Source organism: Gallus gallus, chromosome 2 (genome assembly GCF_016699485.2).
Source record: "Gallus gallus isolate bGalGal1 chromosome 2, bGalGal1.mat.broiler.GRCg7b, whole genome shotgun sequence".
Taxonomy (NCBI): Eukaryota; Metazoa; Chordata; class Aves; order Galliformes; family Phasianidae; genus Gallus; species Gallus gallus.
Genome location: NC_052533.1, coordinates 60445838 through 60461132, shown reverse-complemented (window position 1 = coordinate 60461132; position 15295 = coordinate 60445838). Strand labels below are relative to the sequence as shown.

General features: G+C 42.3%; 1 long non-coding RNA gene across 4 annotated transcripts in view; it reads left to right on the top strand.

Moving 5' to 3' along the window:
- LOC107051656 overlaps window positions 1–15295 on the top strand; it is an 80715-nt gene that overhangs the window by 59553 nt on the left and 5867 nt on the right. Inside the window, exon 5 of one of the 4 annotated variants that reach the window (XR_006938509.1) lies at window positions 15–15036. The exons of the other annotated variants lie outside the window; for them this stretch is intronic. This is a non-coding gene — a long non-coding RNA (uncharacterized LOC107051656). Of the gene's footprint in view, window positions 1–14; window positions 15037–15295 lie in introns of those variants that run through there. 4 annotated transcript variants of the gene reach the window in all.

Below are 15295 nucleotides of genomic sequence, written 5' to 3'. Positions count from 1 at the left end.
TCTCCTCTTTTTAGGTCAGTTGGCTGCACTGTCTCTGAAACTCAGGTTCCTTCTGGGATGCCTGAAATGGAGAGCCTTCGTTCTTTCATTGCTGTCACATTGAAAATGTGAGTCATCACTCATAAGGCACCAAGCTTAAACGTGGCTTTTTTCTGTGCCTTGAGCTGTAGAAGTACAAACAAAACCAAGGATTTAAGAGTTTTTCAGTCTATGATTTGCCTTTGCCTTTTTTTAAAAAAACTTTTACATTTTAGAGGGCTGAAAGACCACTTAATAAGTGCATTTTACAGCACACCAGGGTTTTCCTGCCTTATGAAACCAAATTTTACATAGTTCTGTCCAATTCAGTGAGAAGGGAATCCGTGCCATGGGGACAGGCCCAAAGGAAAAAGGACTTTTTGAGAAATAGTAAAGGAAAAAGGAGAGTGAAAGCATGTACAGAATTGGGGTGGTGGCATTTCTTGTTTTGCTGAGCATGTTTTGATCTTATTTGTAAAGTGTAATAATTTGTTGTCAAAGGGCTGGTACACTCCCAGCTATCTGCTTCCCCTGTTTACACGATTTGGGAGCCACTAGCTGTTCCTGCAGATTGTGCTGGGGAATGACATTTGCTCCCAAGCCAAGATAATAATTATATCATGTTTTCCTGTTCATTATAACAACTTACAAGCAGATGTCCCAGGCTGTAAGGTTTGGATTGAGTGTTGATGACCTCAGAAATAGTAAAGTACAATACTTTTACGTAGTGGGGTTTGGCCTGCCCCAAGGACATGTGCCAGCTGTACACTCCACATCTGAATTCAAGTCTGCTTTCCACAACAGTCCCTCTTAGAGCTCAGAGATGTTCCCAACCACAGGCTTCTATTGTGCCCATTCCTCAGTGCATCACACATGACAGGAAAGAGGGATCACAGCCTTCCAGGCATGATTCTGCCATGCTAGTAACACCCCTGCCTTGTCTCTCCCTATCAGATAGCCTGCACAGGGTCACACCATCTCCACGTCTCATTACTGTGCGACTGGGTTGTGCTCTGCCAGGGGAGCAGGACCCCACGTTCTCAGCCGTGGGCAGCCAGAAGGGTACTGGCAGGCATCCCACTTGCTATCACGTGCCAACGGCAGGCTCCTTCAGGTAGCTATGGCGTGGAAATGTCTGCATGCAGGAGCCCTTCAGCAGCAAGGAAAGGAAAGCCAGAGCAGGCTGCTGCTTTCCATCAGGAAGAGTTTAAAGGCAACCTGCCGGCTGACAGAAGCACCAGCTGCAAGGAAATTTCACTCCCCCCACACACAATCCCCCATCCTTTTTTTTTTTTTTTTTTCCTTTATAATGACAGCAATGTTTTAATCAACTTGGGTTGAGCATGAAAGTCTGAGTGGGAGGAATTACGGGGGAGTGGAGGAGGTGCAGAGGAATAGCTGACTGCTGGCATATGCCTGAGCTGAGGGATGCGCTCTGCGAGGAGGACAGTTAACCTACACAAAATGTGCTGGCTTCCTGCCCACATCGGGCACATCGTGCTGCTCCAGCCTTTGTGCCAGGTCCCTGAGATGATGACAGTGACTGACAGAGAGAGAGAAGATGGGGGGGAAAAAACAGCAGTGCACCACAAGCCAGTAATAAGCTTGGTGTCAAGCCCAGGTTGAGCAGCAGTAATTTTTGGGAATGAGCTTCGGTGCAAAGGTAGCAAGCCAGCTATGTGCTTCTGCAGAATAAATCAAGGCTGTGCCAAAGGGCTGCAAGGATGGAGACAGCAGAGCTCCACAGAAATGTATCTGAATGTGTGGCTTAATGGGAACGTGAACAAGCCATCTAACTAAGAGTGAATCAAGGCTGGGGTTGGAATTTCTTTCCTGTTAAATACTGGTGGAATAAAAGTAATTAAATAAAATAATTCATAGCAGGAAAAATTGGTGAGAAAGGCTTTGATAGCACCTTTGTTTATACCTGAAGACTTGCTTGCACAGTGGATACTACTACAGCCATTTTACCAATACTTCCCTGGTCTTGGACCAGCCTGACCTTGAAAGTCTCCAGGGACAGGGCATCCACCACCACGCTGGGCAACTTGTTTCAGTGTCACACCACCTTTACTGTAAAAATCTTCATTATGTGCAATCTAAATCTCCCCTCTTTTAGTTTGAACTGCTTCCTCTTGTTCACTCACAACAGACCCTGCTAAAGAGTCTGTCTCCTTTTTTATAGCCCCAAGCGTGCAGGAGGTAATGGACTCATGTCATTGCCCATTGCCCCAAAAATCTTATGACTAGCAACACAATCATCCTTCCTGGCTTACACCACACAACGCTCACAGACTTCTCCAGCAGCAGGGAATTACCCTGGCACCTTCAACACAGAGCAAAACCATCCTCCTTCAGTCTCCTCAGTGGAGGAGGAAGAATAAAGTGAAGAGTCCGCTGCACAGCGTGCCTTAATAGCTAAAAGCTGTGTGTGTCTGCTCTCTGAGTCCTGGCTGCTGATCTACTTGCACTCAAGTTTTGCTTTCAGGCTGGTCTCTGAGAGCACTTATCTACTTCAAAAATATTTTTAATGAAATCTGAGATTCTCCAGGAGGTTGAGCTGCAAGGAAAAACAGCAAATACAATGAGGCTCAGGTCATGGTAACACGGTATTCCAGGATATTTGAAGATGAGGGAAGATGCCTTAGGTTATGTGATGAATGAAAGGACTTGAGGTGAAGAGGCCTGCGGATCATTTTGTTTGCTTTGTTTACATTTATCACAGAGAAAGAGAGAAAGAGAGAAAGAGAGAAAGAGAGAAAGAGAGAAAGAAAGAAAGAGAGAAAGAAAGAAAGAAAGAAAGAAAGAAAGAAAGAAAGAAAGAAAGAAAGAAAGAAAGAAAGAAAGAAAGAAAGAAAGAAAGAAAGAAAGAAAGAAAGAAAGAAAGAAAGAAAGAAAGAAAGAGAACACCCAGGGACTGTTAATGTGACTTTCAATCTGCAGAAGTCACAAAGCAAGAATTTCTTGGAAGTAAGCAGATAAACAGTTGTTTTAAAATACCCATAGGGGAAGTAGAGAGCTACAGCTGCTCTCCCTCCACCCTCCACCCAAGGTGTGGGCCATCCCTCCCAACTGCCTGTCATGCACGGATGGCACCAGATGCCTCGCCAAACCTCCCTGTGCTGTCCTGGAACTGCGGGGATGCAGAGAGGGAGGCAGGGACAGAGGCAGGGAGGGAGCTGGGCACTGAACTGCCACAAATATCTTCCAGCTGAGAGGGAGCTTTCATCTGCTCCAAGAGGATGTCGGGGCTGCTTGAATAAGCTGTGTGTTTATCTAACATATCCTGGGGGAGTTGTAAGTGACACTGCCGCACCTCAGTGAAAAGGCAGCAGAAGTTGAAAAAGTAAACAAAAAAGCCTGGTGGAAGGATTGAGACAAGCTTAAGCCGTTCCTGATTTCTTAATGCAGAGCTGACAGCGTGCTGAAGGCAAAACGCGTGTGATAATGGCTTGCTATGCAGATGTAGCTGTTGTTGTTCAGGTGGCAGCTTTACACCTAGCATTATATGAGGCACAAAGGAAAAGTGGGAAAAAGTGGTTTCTACGTTTTTGCCACTTGGATGGAGTCTCAGTCTAAAGACTTATGAAAGGCTTTATTTTCAGGGCTCTGTTTTCTTCCTACCTCTCTACCTTTAGCAATATTAGCTGTGTCAATTTTGTTGTTCAGCTGTCTCCAGTGGAAAACTTACAGGCATTCACAGCATAAGGTCCTTCAGGTTTTGTCTGGATTTTTTAGCTCTTGAACAAAGGCTCCATTTTTTTTTTTCATATCCGTTAATAAAAAATACTCGACAAAGCCCTGGAGCTTTTAATAACTGTATAGTTATTAGAATAGGTGGAAGATTTTAGCAGAAACAGGAGATCCTTCACAATGAATCTTTTTGCTGGGAGTGTGGTGTAGAAATCTCACCCAAGAGGCCCCTTTATCTGCCTACTCCAAAAAGGCCTTTGGTGGCAGAGCAGGCTGGGGTTCCTCATGCTGTCCTGTGACGTGCTCAGGCAGTGGCTTCCCCAGAGCCTGCCTCTATAGCCAACGGGGTCTCTTAAGTTACTTTTTAAGTAATATATTGAAAAAATCTGCATTTAGAATAGGCTACATTTAGGTGCGGCATACTTGTGAATATCCTTTATGGTAATACTTCTACAACTGGTGAGGAATCAGGACAAGGGGAAATGGTTTCATACTTAAAGAGGGTAGATTTAGGTTGGATATAAGGAAAAAGTCTTTCACAGTGAGGATAGTGAGGCACTAGAATAGGTTGCTCAGAGATGTGGTGGATGCCCCGTCCCTGGAGACTTGCAAGGCCAGGCCGGATCAGGCCCTGGGCAACCTAATCAAGCTGTGCATGTCCCTGTTCATTGCAGAGGAGTTGGACTAGATGGCCTTTAAAGATCTCTTCCAACTCTAAGGATTCTGTGATAAAATATTAGAACTGCCCTTGTAGCCATCTGCAGACTGGAGCTTATAGATAGGCATTACCTGAGGACCTTGATGTACCTGCAGACTCCTTCTGAAGAAGTGCAGAGCACATCTGCCCTTATTCTGTGTGAGAACATCTTCCTCACTCACTCAGTGTCCTCAGCATAGTTCCTGGGAAATACTACTGTAAGTAGTAGCATCAGCTTTGTATAGAGATCCTTTCTGGAGTGGGGAGGAAGGAACAACGTGTGTACCTTTTAGTCTGAAAAGAGGAAAAATTATGAGCTCAGTTTGATCTGTGTTAATTATTTGAGGACCAGATTACACAGGCAGCCTCAGGAGGGCAAGGCCACCTTTTCACTGTACCCCAAAGAATAAAGCATCCTTGTTCAGGGGAGACCCCAGATCACACAGGTGTCTAGTGAATATATGTGCTGGTGTTCAAATTCACATCCAGCAATGATCTGTTTCAGGGTGAATTTGGACTGTATGTAGAGGTAGGAGCTAATATTATGAACTAGGTTTTCATTCTACCTATTAAATATTAGTTACAATGTTGGTTTTGTGATTTCATCCTCTTCTTGGTGGTTGGCACAAAATGAGTCTGAGTCTGCCTTTGACTGGAACTCCAAACACCACCAGTGACCAGACAACAGCACATCTCTCACTGGATGCTCCCCCCTGCCAGAGAGGAGGGATATTTGTAGCATTCCTTTTTCCATCTTCAACAAGAATGAACAAAGTAAGCTTTAACACCTTCGGCTCATCCCTTCCTGGTCCACACTGGGGAACACCACTATTATTCTTGAGAGGATCCGGTATTTCCTTTGGCGTCCTGATACAGAGCTCAAGAGGTAGGAAGAACATTTGCAAGGCAAATGCTTTCTGATGGGCCTGCCCCAAGCTCACAATTTGTATGGAAATGACACTGCAGTTAGTATCCTAGAGCTGCATCCAACCTTGGCTTCTGCCAGCAGAAGAGGCAGGGTACCAGATGGCAAAAATCCTACCAGAGCATCAAGCAGTTTAAACTGTTCTTTTTGCTAGGAGTTTTAATGGTCCATATGCTAAAAGTATAACGCTCGGATGCACCCTGGCTGCCTGGCAGAGGTCTCTACTGTTTGGGCTAATGGGGAAGAGCAATTAGCAAGTAGCAGCTAGGAGCTTATATGACCCATTACATCCCAATGCAAGGCTGTACTGCAGTCACACACATTAAAATGTCTGATAGTGAATATGGGGGAGGATGGTGGTGCCTGTATTTGTTGTCTGAGTGTTAAATCCAGGCTTTCTCTCAAGTCCCTGCCTCAGACTTGAGAGTAAAACAAAGACTGACAGCGGTCCACATTTCTGGTCTTCTCCACTTCTCCTCAGACTTTTGCTTCTGAGATCATCTACTTAAACACTGAGCTAATGGATGCAAAAGGCTCCATTTATTGTGGATTTCAGAGCAAGATTATTGCTCTCTGAGCCACCTGTAATTCCCAGGACCTGGTGTTGTGCCTCTTGGCAGCAAGCTGCACAGTGCCTGGAGCTGACAGTCCTCATCACTGGGATGGTTACTCACTGCGCAGCTAGGATAGCCCTGCTCTTTCATTGTCCCTGTGATCTCATGTTGTCACTAAAGTAGGCTTGTTTCTCCTCCAGGCACATCCCCTTCTCCAGTTGCCCTCCATAAGGCATCTTTCAAAAGTCTTCCCTTGGCCTGGCTGGCCGAAGTTGCACCAAAGCATGGGACACAGTGCCCTTTCCACATGAAGGAATGACTGAGCACAGCACTTCAAAGGCAGCAGTGCAGAAATATTAGCACTGCTCCTGGCTGAAGGGCCCTGAGCTGCTCCACCTGGCCCACCCATGCTGGAGCCAGACTTGGGCCCTGTGGTTTGGAGGGCACCATGGAAACAGGCCTGGAGAATGGTCCTCTCCTGGTCAGGTCACTCTGCATTGCCCTCCTGCTTCAGATGTATTCTATCTTGGTTCACTGCTTCTGGACTTATGATATAACATTAGTCCAATTTAAATTTTGCTTTCTGTTTACTGGCCCAGTTACCTGAAAGATCTGCTTCCTCCTGCTTCCAGTTATGCTGCTCTTCATTATTTGCTTTTTCTCTCCACTGCTGGCACTATCAACTGATGCTGATACGTCTCACATCCGACATCCTTATCTGACTAATTCACATACAAACTCACTATTCAATGCATTTAATAGGTGGGGAGATGAGGTTTTAGGAATTTTGCAAGGTCACTGTAAATAAGGTTGAGCTTCCATTTGTTTTTTGCTTGTCCTTTTCACGTGGAAAATTGTATTTTGATATTCATTAGGAGACTTATTAGAAAATGTAAGAGTGCCTTGAAACAGATATTTTAATCATGTATGTAATTTTTTATGACTGTGACTATTAGTGCTTAGCCTTCTTGTCATCCTTGATGCCTTTCGCCCAGAGGGCCTCCAGACAAACAAATACTTTAGTAAATTATTCACTCTGTGTCTGTGAGTTACTGACCCCTTTAAAAACAGCTTTTGTTATTTAAAAAAGTGTATATACAATATATACAAAAATACGGCGCTGTTTCTAATGGAAATAAACAAGGAGCTTTTCCCAGTGCAAATGACTCGTTTCTTTCAGCTCTATATCAGACAACTTCTAGGCCACTCCAAGCCTGCCAGATGAGCCCAATGCTCCTTTGTGGCGATACCTCGATATGTCTCTTACACTGGGTGGTACATCAGACTTGTTAAATGTTTCAGCCTTGTGAAGACAAGTGCTCCATAACGAGTATTTTGTGCAAGATTCTCCATAGTACCTGAATCCCAGGTACTTGGGAGCCATCTTCTCATCCCTTTGTATCAAGAGACAGCTGAAGGCCTGAGCAGCAATCAAAGACTCATACAGCACAGGCCTGGAAACCTTGTTGCCAGCCCAGAGCAGGAGTACACTGGACATGTGGGAGCACATTGTTCTGTGCCATAGCATGAAATCTTTCCATCCAGGTGAGGGGAAGCCAATGATTGTTTGCTGCCAGAAAGCCCCTGTGATACTGAGAGGTGTCCATAAATGAAAGTTGTCTGTAGGTTGCTGTTAAGCTGTGCTCAAACAGCTGCCCTCTGCCCTGCTAGCTGTTCTGGAATAGGCCATGTGTTTCTCAGCTACGGTCACCATGTTTAAACAATGAAAGAAAGATGCCTTTCAGAGGTTCACTTCAGACTCAAAAATGTTAAAACTTCCCCCAGGACAGTTCATAGAAATCGTAACACCTTCAATTCAAGGAGGCTCCTCCCTTCTTACTATGCCTCAGGGAAATTTTGTTCATTTCAGCAAATGACATCTTTTCCCAAATAAAGCAAATCATGGGTAGTCCTTAACAGTAGGTGTGAATCCATTTTTTACAGGTATCAGGTCTTATATCTCAGCAAGGAGACTTCATTTTCGCAAAATAAGCAGATAAAGAGACTGAGGTTTGAAAATCTCCAGAGAAAATGTGTATTACATGGCAAGGAGCATAAAAACTTTCTCGCGTATAACACTCATGAAGTTCGTATCTCCATGGCTCATGATTAGAGACATTTCACGTGTCCCTAAAGTTAGGAAGTTCTGTCATTCTCGTTTTATACATGGGTCATTTGATAGTGGACAGGTGGGAAACGTATAAGGAAGGTAGAAAATAAGCCAGGTCTTACAAACGCTTGTCTGGGAAATGCAAGCTAAATGGTTAGTGTTATGAGCTAGAGGATAAATCACTAGACTAGTAGACAGAAGTGTGTTTTATCAGAGATTTATTGCATTTTCTCATTCTTAGCTTGTGGTTGTGAAATAAAAATGTCAACAATTGACAAAGAAATTAAACTGATCCTGTAGTTGTTATCATTTTATGCTCCTCGGGTGGTACTAGTCACAAATATCTCTTGACCAATATTTGTGCTAAATATCAACAGTAGGTTCCAGTATTTGTCACTAAACATTATTTAGTACTGAAGACACACACGTAAAGAAAAGTAGAAGGAGAAAGTGAAAGGATAAAATATCTGCAGACAGCAGGAAGACTGTGGGTAGCATGCTAAACATAAAAAAAAGAAAAAAGAAAAAAAAACCACTTCAGAAAACCACAGAGAAAACTATTAGAAAGGAAAGAAATACTTTCCCTCCCACAGTGTGTTAAAGTTACACAAGAGGAAAAGATAAATTCTTGCATGTTAAATGCTAAATGTAAAACTAATTAAGGTTGGACAAAAAAAGGGTTTTCAGGAGAGCTTTAAAAGGACTTAAAATGTACCAGTGATAGTAACAGTAGCATTATCAGCAATAACAAATGCACCCACCTTTGGAACAGGAAAGGGTCAGTGGAACAGTAGATGATAAGAAAAAAAGGAGTGTCAAGGGAGGTAAGGCCATAGTGGAAAGAGGAAATGAATTACTGGTTTCACTATTCGTTACCTGTGACAGTCTCACACCAGAAGGGATATTTTAGAGATTGCTGAACAAATCATGAGAACAAGCCAAAAATCATCCGTGAGTTATAACGTAATTAAAATGTGAAATTATTCAGCAACTAACTGTGGTGTGTAACCTATCACTTTTCTTTTTCCAGAACAACAAATGCACAGACACGTCACTAGTCTTTAGTAATGACTGTGAGCATGTTTGGGAACTACAGATCAGTAAACCTCCTTTAAGAAACAGTCAGATTTGTAGAAACAATCATAAACAGAGTTCTTATACACAAAAATAAATGTACCGGACTGCACAGAAGACTTACCTTTAAAACATATGAGAGATCTTTCATAGAGCTAGAAAGTGCATGAATAAATGTGATTCAACTGATACAGTGTGAACTTATGTTTCACAATGCTTTTGACAAGGTCTCACACCATAGGTTTTTAAGGAAGGAGAGACTTCTGTGGTATCTACCAGGGATAAGAGGAGGGGGAGTTACAAGGCAGCAAATCTCTTGCTCTATGAATCTGTGCGTTATCCAGCAAAACTGGGGACTCACAAAATGATCAGTTCTGCAAAGAAGATACAACTACTTGGAACAGTAAGATGAAATTACTCAGAATAACAAAATGTGAGACAAGTTTTGAGGGAAAATATCAGAGAAGTGTAAACATTTAAGAGAGGGATGTCGGGCAGGTGGATGAGGAAAGACAGTTGAATTTCTTCTGTCAGTAGAAGAACCCAGCAGAAAACCCAAGCAGCAAGCTTGAAACCGAAGTATTTTTTTCATACATTAATATAAACTTAAAGACCATGGGACTTGTTGCTACATAACATTGCAGATGTCAGCTAAAAACAGGTTCAAAAAGAGATGAGGCAACTTAAGGCTATGAATAAGACATGTGGACCTGAATGAATTTTGTATTGGTCTCAGTTTGGCAGTTTCAAAACCCCGCAGAAAAGATAATCATTTTACTGATCATACAAAATGGTATTTCTTGTAATAAAGTATTCTTAAAATGCATCCTTAGATGGCAAAGAGCTGTCAGAGTTTTGTTCTTGGCACAGCTGGTCAGAAAGACAGCAAAACAACTATATTCCACAGCAGGGGAGATGGAAATAGATGATTTTTGAGGTCCCTCCCAGCACAAGCCATTTTATTATTGTATGATAAGATTCTATGAAAACCAGTGGAAAAAGTACTGGCAAATGCAGTGTTGAAACATCTCATTCTGCCTTGATTTTTTAAACTTTATATTAGCTTTTTCTTTTTTCTTTTTTTTCCTAAAACATAATATTAACTTTTAAAGTCAAAGTCAAAACAGAGTGTTTCAGTTTCTATTACAACAAAACCCGTCAATCAACCTGAAGTACGTTGAGTTTTTAAATTCCCCTTTGCTGAGATTTACAATCTTTGGGGGTCTCATTGCAATTCAGAACTAAGTCAACTTTTGAAACCTTAAACACCTTTATAAAACTGGACTGCTGTTCTTTAAAACTTGGGCAAAGTCACTTTGTTTTCTTTTTATTTCAGTTTGCCTGCCTGGAAAGTAGGAATAACGTCACTCATCCATCTCTGCAAAGCATCTTCAGACTCAGCACAGAAAAATCACACATTTCTGTGTCTTGTGCTGACATTATGCAATCTCAGACACTATGCCAATCCTGCTACTTTCAGCTGGGCCTCTCTTTCCCATAGTGATTTGTTCATAGACTTCAGAAGGACAAGATAGGTCATATTTCTTCCACGAGAGCTGACCTTGGCACCTCTTGGACTGTCTCTTTTTCTGTCTGTATTTGTCCAATGTTTTTGTTTAGCCTTTTTATTTGTGCAAATTTGGAATTGTTCCCTTTTTATTTTGGTGGGGGTTACTTTCCCAAGGGCCATTGAACTTTCCCTTATCCAAGATGCTTTTGTGGTTGGTGTTTTACTGCATGGAGCGTGCAAACCTCTGGCAGCCCAAGCAGAGCTGGATCAACCTTGGCAGGACAGCAGATGAAGCTTACAGTGCTGACACTTGTGCCATTGATACAAAGATAAAGGGAAGACCTCATTCCCTAAATTATGAACATTACGTCCTCATAAGAGAGAATCGGGCATACTTTGTGCTGTACATGAACCCTCTGCACAAGAGGGAATTTTCTCCCTCCTTCTTTTCCCAGGATGGAGGCATCAGGATTGCTATGAGATAGCATGAGACAGGAAGAGTTTTTTGGGTCCTGGAATGCCAATAAGCACTTCAAACATCTTTTTTGGTTTCTGGAGTCCCTGTATCCAGCACCCCGGAGTGTGGTTTCTTTTTATAAAAAGGAAGCCTGTGCTATTTTTCATACCAATCACATGCTGTTATAAATGGCTTAAAAGTTTCAAGGGCTCCAAATGCTGAAAAACAGCTGTATGCTGATGTGAGCAGCATGTGTAAGGATGATTTAAATCTAGTTTTTATCCTATTTAACTCCCAGTGGCTTTTATGTTTTCCATAAATGGCTGAGAAAAGTTCTTGGCTGGAAAGAGCCATAAAAACATAATAAATTCTTTGTAGTCTCAACATTAGCAATTCATCATACAAATTTTGTTTGCTTATTTTCTGGGATTTTGTATGTTTTCTGTGACTGATGTGTCTTGGATCTCCGATGAGCCTCTTGTTCCTCACTACACCAATTCATGCAGATAAATTGTCTTTTATGTGACATCCAAAGGAGAACTTCCATTGCCTGGGATGGCCCCAAGGACAAGAACCACATGCGTCCTACCAAGATGTGACTCTTCCTTAAAATCTCTTTTGTTGGATAATTATTCTCAGCAACCCCAAGTCCACAAGAGGCAGCATGACTCCTTAGTAAGAGCTTAGCAGATTATAAGAAGTCTGGGTTTTGTACCCCATTGCTAATTTGGGAAAGTGCTCTGTGACATCTCTCCTTGCTCAGCAGAACTGCTGACAGAGGGTTTCAAGACCTCCTGAACAGATCGTAGTGTGCATATTCACATCACATCTCCAGGGTCAGATTTAGAGATAATTTGACTCAAACTAATATCTACATAAGGGGATTTTGCAAATTTATAATTTCCAAAGGGCACATCTGCTAATATTCTATTATAATTTCTGAACTCCATTTCTTTCATTAAGGAGCTAATTTTGTTCCCAGGAGAATCATTAGCTTTTCCCCATTTTGATTAATTTAATTCGTATTACCAATAGCTACCTAAGGCTTTATGAACTGGATGGGAACTTTTAGCTTTTGCTTTAACGCAGTCTCTCACCGTGAGAAATCTTGTCAACTCTAATTGCATTCAGAGGAATTTAAATTCACTTTCTTTGACTTTTTTTCCAAATCTGTAACTGAGTAAAGTGCATATTATTCTCTTCACAGTACCCTCATTCTTCCTTCATATAAATGTTGACCATAGAGGGCTCTTTGTCCAAAATCATTCTCAGGAGACTCGATCCCAAGAGATGGGATTTCCGCAGCTCTTGTTGAGTTTCAGAGGAGCATTTCAGATTTTCTTCTCCTTGTGCCTGGGGCAGTGGAATTTAATTTTGGCCTCTCTACCTCCACCCTCCTCAGGTTCTTACATTCAACCTTACAGCTACCCTGGGACATTTGTTCAAAGGAGGGACGAAGTGGCCATGGGGATTAACTTCCGCTTGCCATGGATGGGGAAATCAGTAACAACAGCAAAGAAGAGGAGAAGGAGTGCTTGGTGTATGGCACATAGGACAGCGCCCACACTTCTCTTAAGAAGTATGAGCAGATGCTGTTAGTGAATGGGTCAAGCTGGGCTCCTTGGACATCTCTCGTGACTATGGCTCTCTCTGCGGCCACTGTCAGTCAAAACCCAGCATTCTTTGTCCTTTGCCTCTCTGGCTGGCTATGACCATAGATATATCCATTACTATAAATTTATTCTCAGATCTTGAAGGAGACCTGATAATAAACTGCAAGTATATGTTCCTGTGTTCCACATTTCTTTCCAGTTTTGCTTCAAGATCTTGGACTTGCAAAGGGTACAAGGGTGTTCAGTTCTTCATTTCTCTTGAATGTCAATGGGGATTTTTCCTAGCTGGATGAAAATATCATCCTCCTCAGGCCTAAAATACCACTCCACATGTTCCTAATCATTTTGTTATTTTTGGATGCTTAGCTTCAGCTGTGGGGATTGTAGTTGATCATCCAATTCCCTGATATTATCATTAAAACTAGCGGGCTGTGATAACAGGTAAAATGCGTGATTGAGGAAATTGGTCTTCAAAGTTCTTTGCAGTGGTAACTATAAATGCCAGAAATGTGGCGAACATTTTGGATGGGCAAAGTACGATTAGAATCTGCATTCTCCAAATGGCACATCCTGGGAGACCTCACAGTTTCTATTTAGAGACCTGGAACAGTAACCAAACCCAGCAGGAACTGCAGGCACTATAAATAGTGCATGCTGGGACTGATGTGGCCGGGCTGAGTGCAAGTACTGCCAAAACTCTGGGATAAAGGGAAAGATGTAGAGAAAAAAAAAAGGGGGGGGGGTCCAAAATGCAGAACTTGGCCCTTGCTGTTGAAGTGAAGGTAGTTACAACTGCGGTTATGTGAATTCCCTTGCTGCATGCAGACTTTGCAGCACACAAGTGGGACTCAGCCTGCAGAGCCTTACCTTGCTGCACGCTGGAGACAACACTGAGTAACACTGCGGACAGGAACTAATGCTGAAGCTACCAGCTGCCCTGTACATATAGCACAAAGGCAGTAAACTCCTTATCTCGCCACCTTATAAATCTTTGTTGGCCATCTCTGTACATGTCTCTATAAGAACATTTGATCTAATAGCCTTTTTAAAAATTTCCCTTAATTTTCCAGTATAATCCCCTGGTGAATCATTAATGTAACAAGATAAAGATCTCTAGCTAAGGAATTATTCTTATTATAAAGTTCCCAAGTTCTAGTAGCAAACCTCTCCAGGGTATATATTAAACCAAAAAGGTCCCACACAATCATTTAAATCTACAAAATTCAATTCATTTCTGACTCCCTCTGGGCACTTGTTTTATAGTGATCTAATAAAGGGGAGTTGTGGCTGTTAAATGATAAAGTCTCCAAAGGGGATGTGGGAACTCTGCGCACGAGTACCCAACATTTGCTGGGAAGCTTTATTTCTCCGTCTCACCTGCATCCCTTTTGAAAGAGAAACCTTTCAAAGTCTTTGAAAATCAGTAGATAATTTTGTGGGGTTTGTTTTTTAAAACGAGGTCCATAAAGTTTTCTTACATAAATGTATCACTTGAGGATAAAGATTACAAAAAGATTAAACATTTAGGTGTTCCAGAAATTATGTGTGTGCATTTGGAAAATCACTGAAACTGAGGACAGAGAAGTTGTGTGTTGGCTCTTCTTCCTTTCCTGTGCAGGAATGTTCCCTGGGATGATTTACCTGCTGCTTTCTTCAGCCTAGTTCTAAATTACCTGTTAAATTATCACTGATGCCATTCTGTTGTGCCATAATGCAACATAACTAGGGAATAGCAGACAGTGCCTGATAGGGTTTTTTTCCACAGTCTTGAAACTGGAGAGGAGGGATAATAAAATACTAGCTCCCCTGATTGCATCAAAACCATAACTGCAGGTATAGTGGGATCATCCACTGAAATGCACACATGAGACATCAGAAGCTCAGAAGTTCTTTCTGCAATTGGAAAATAAATTTACACGAGGTATTGTGGTAGAGGAATAAGTTGCTTTCCTGGTGTTAAACACAACTTGCTACCTGATGCAGACACAGGGCTAGATAAAGCTTGATAACACCAGAGCTGGTTACAGCTCTCCTGAGAAATGTCAGGGTCAAGACTGACCAGCTATTGCAGCTTTCAAAGTCTGTGTTAGGAGAATGCTTTCAACCATTTTTAACTACGTGGTGACTACTATGTTCTGCAATATGTATTTTCCCTGTAAACATGAGGCACAAAAGAGCAAATTAGAGCTTCCTTCCACAACAAGAGATCCAAAGAACAATTTTCTGTACCTGCCCTGGGTACTTCAGGTGAAAAGCCCATCTCTGGCCCCAGGAACAGGTGCAGGACACGAGAAAGATGCTGCACCCAGCTTGCTAAAGGGGCAGCACCAGGCACAGCCTTGAGGGACTCTGATACTTCCCCCAGCACCCTCTGGCTATTCAGCATCCCTGGGCTAAGTGGTGTGAATGGTTATGTTTGCAGCGTGGTTTCAGGAGAGCTGCAGTTGTATCGCTTTGTACGGGAATGAGGAGTATTTCCAATTGAATTCATTTTGTCCTCCACTGCCCACACCTTAAAGCATAAAGTGCTTTTTGGGGTTGCCACTGGGACTGTATGTGTGTGTTGGCCAAAGGCAGGCTTTGTGAGAATGTTTAAATAAATCAATATGGGAGGTTTGTCTAAGGTTACATGTTTGTTAATGTT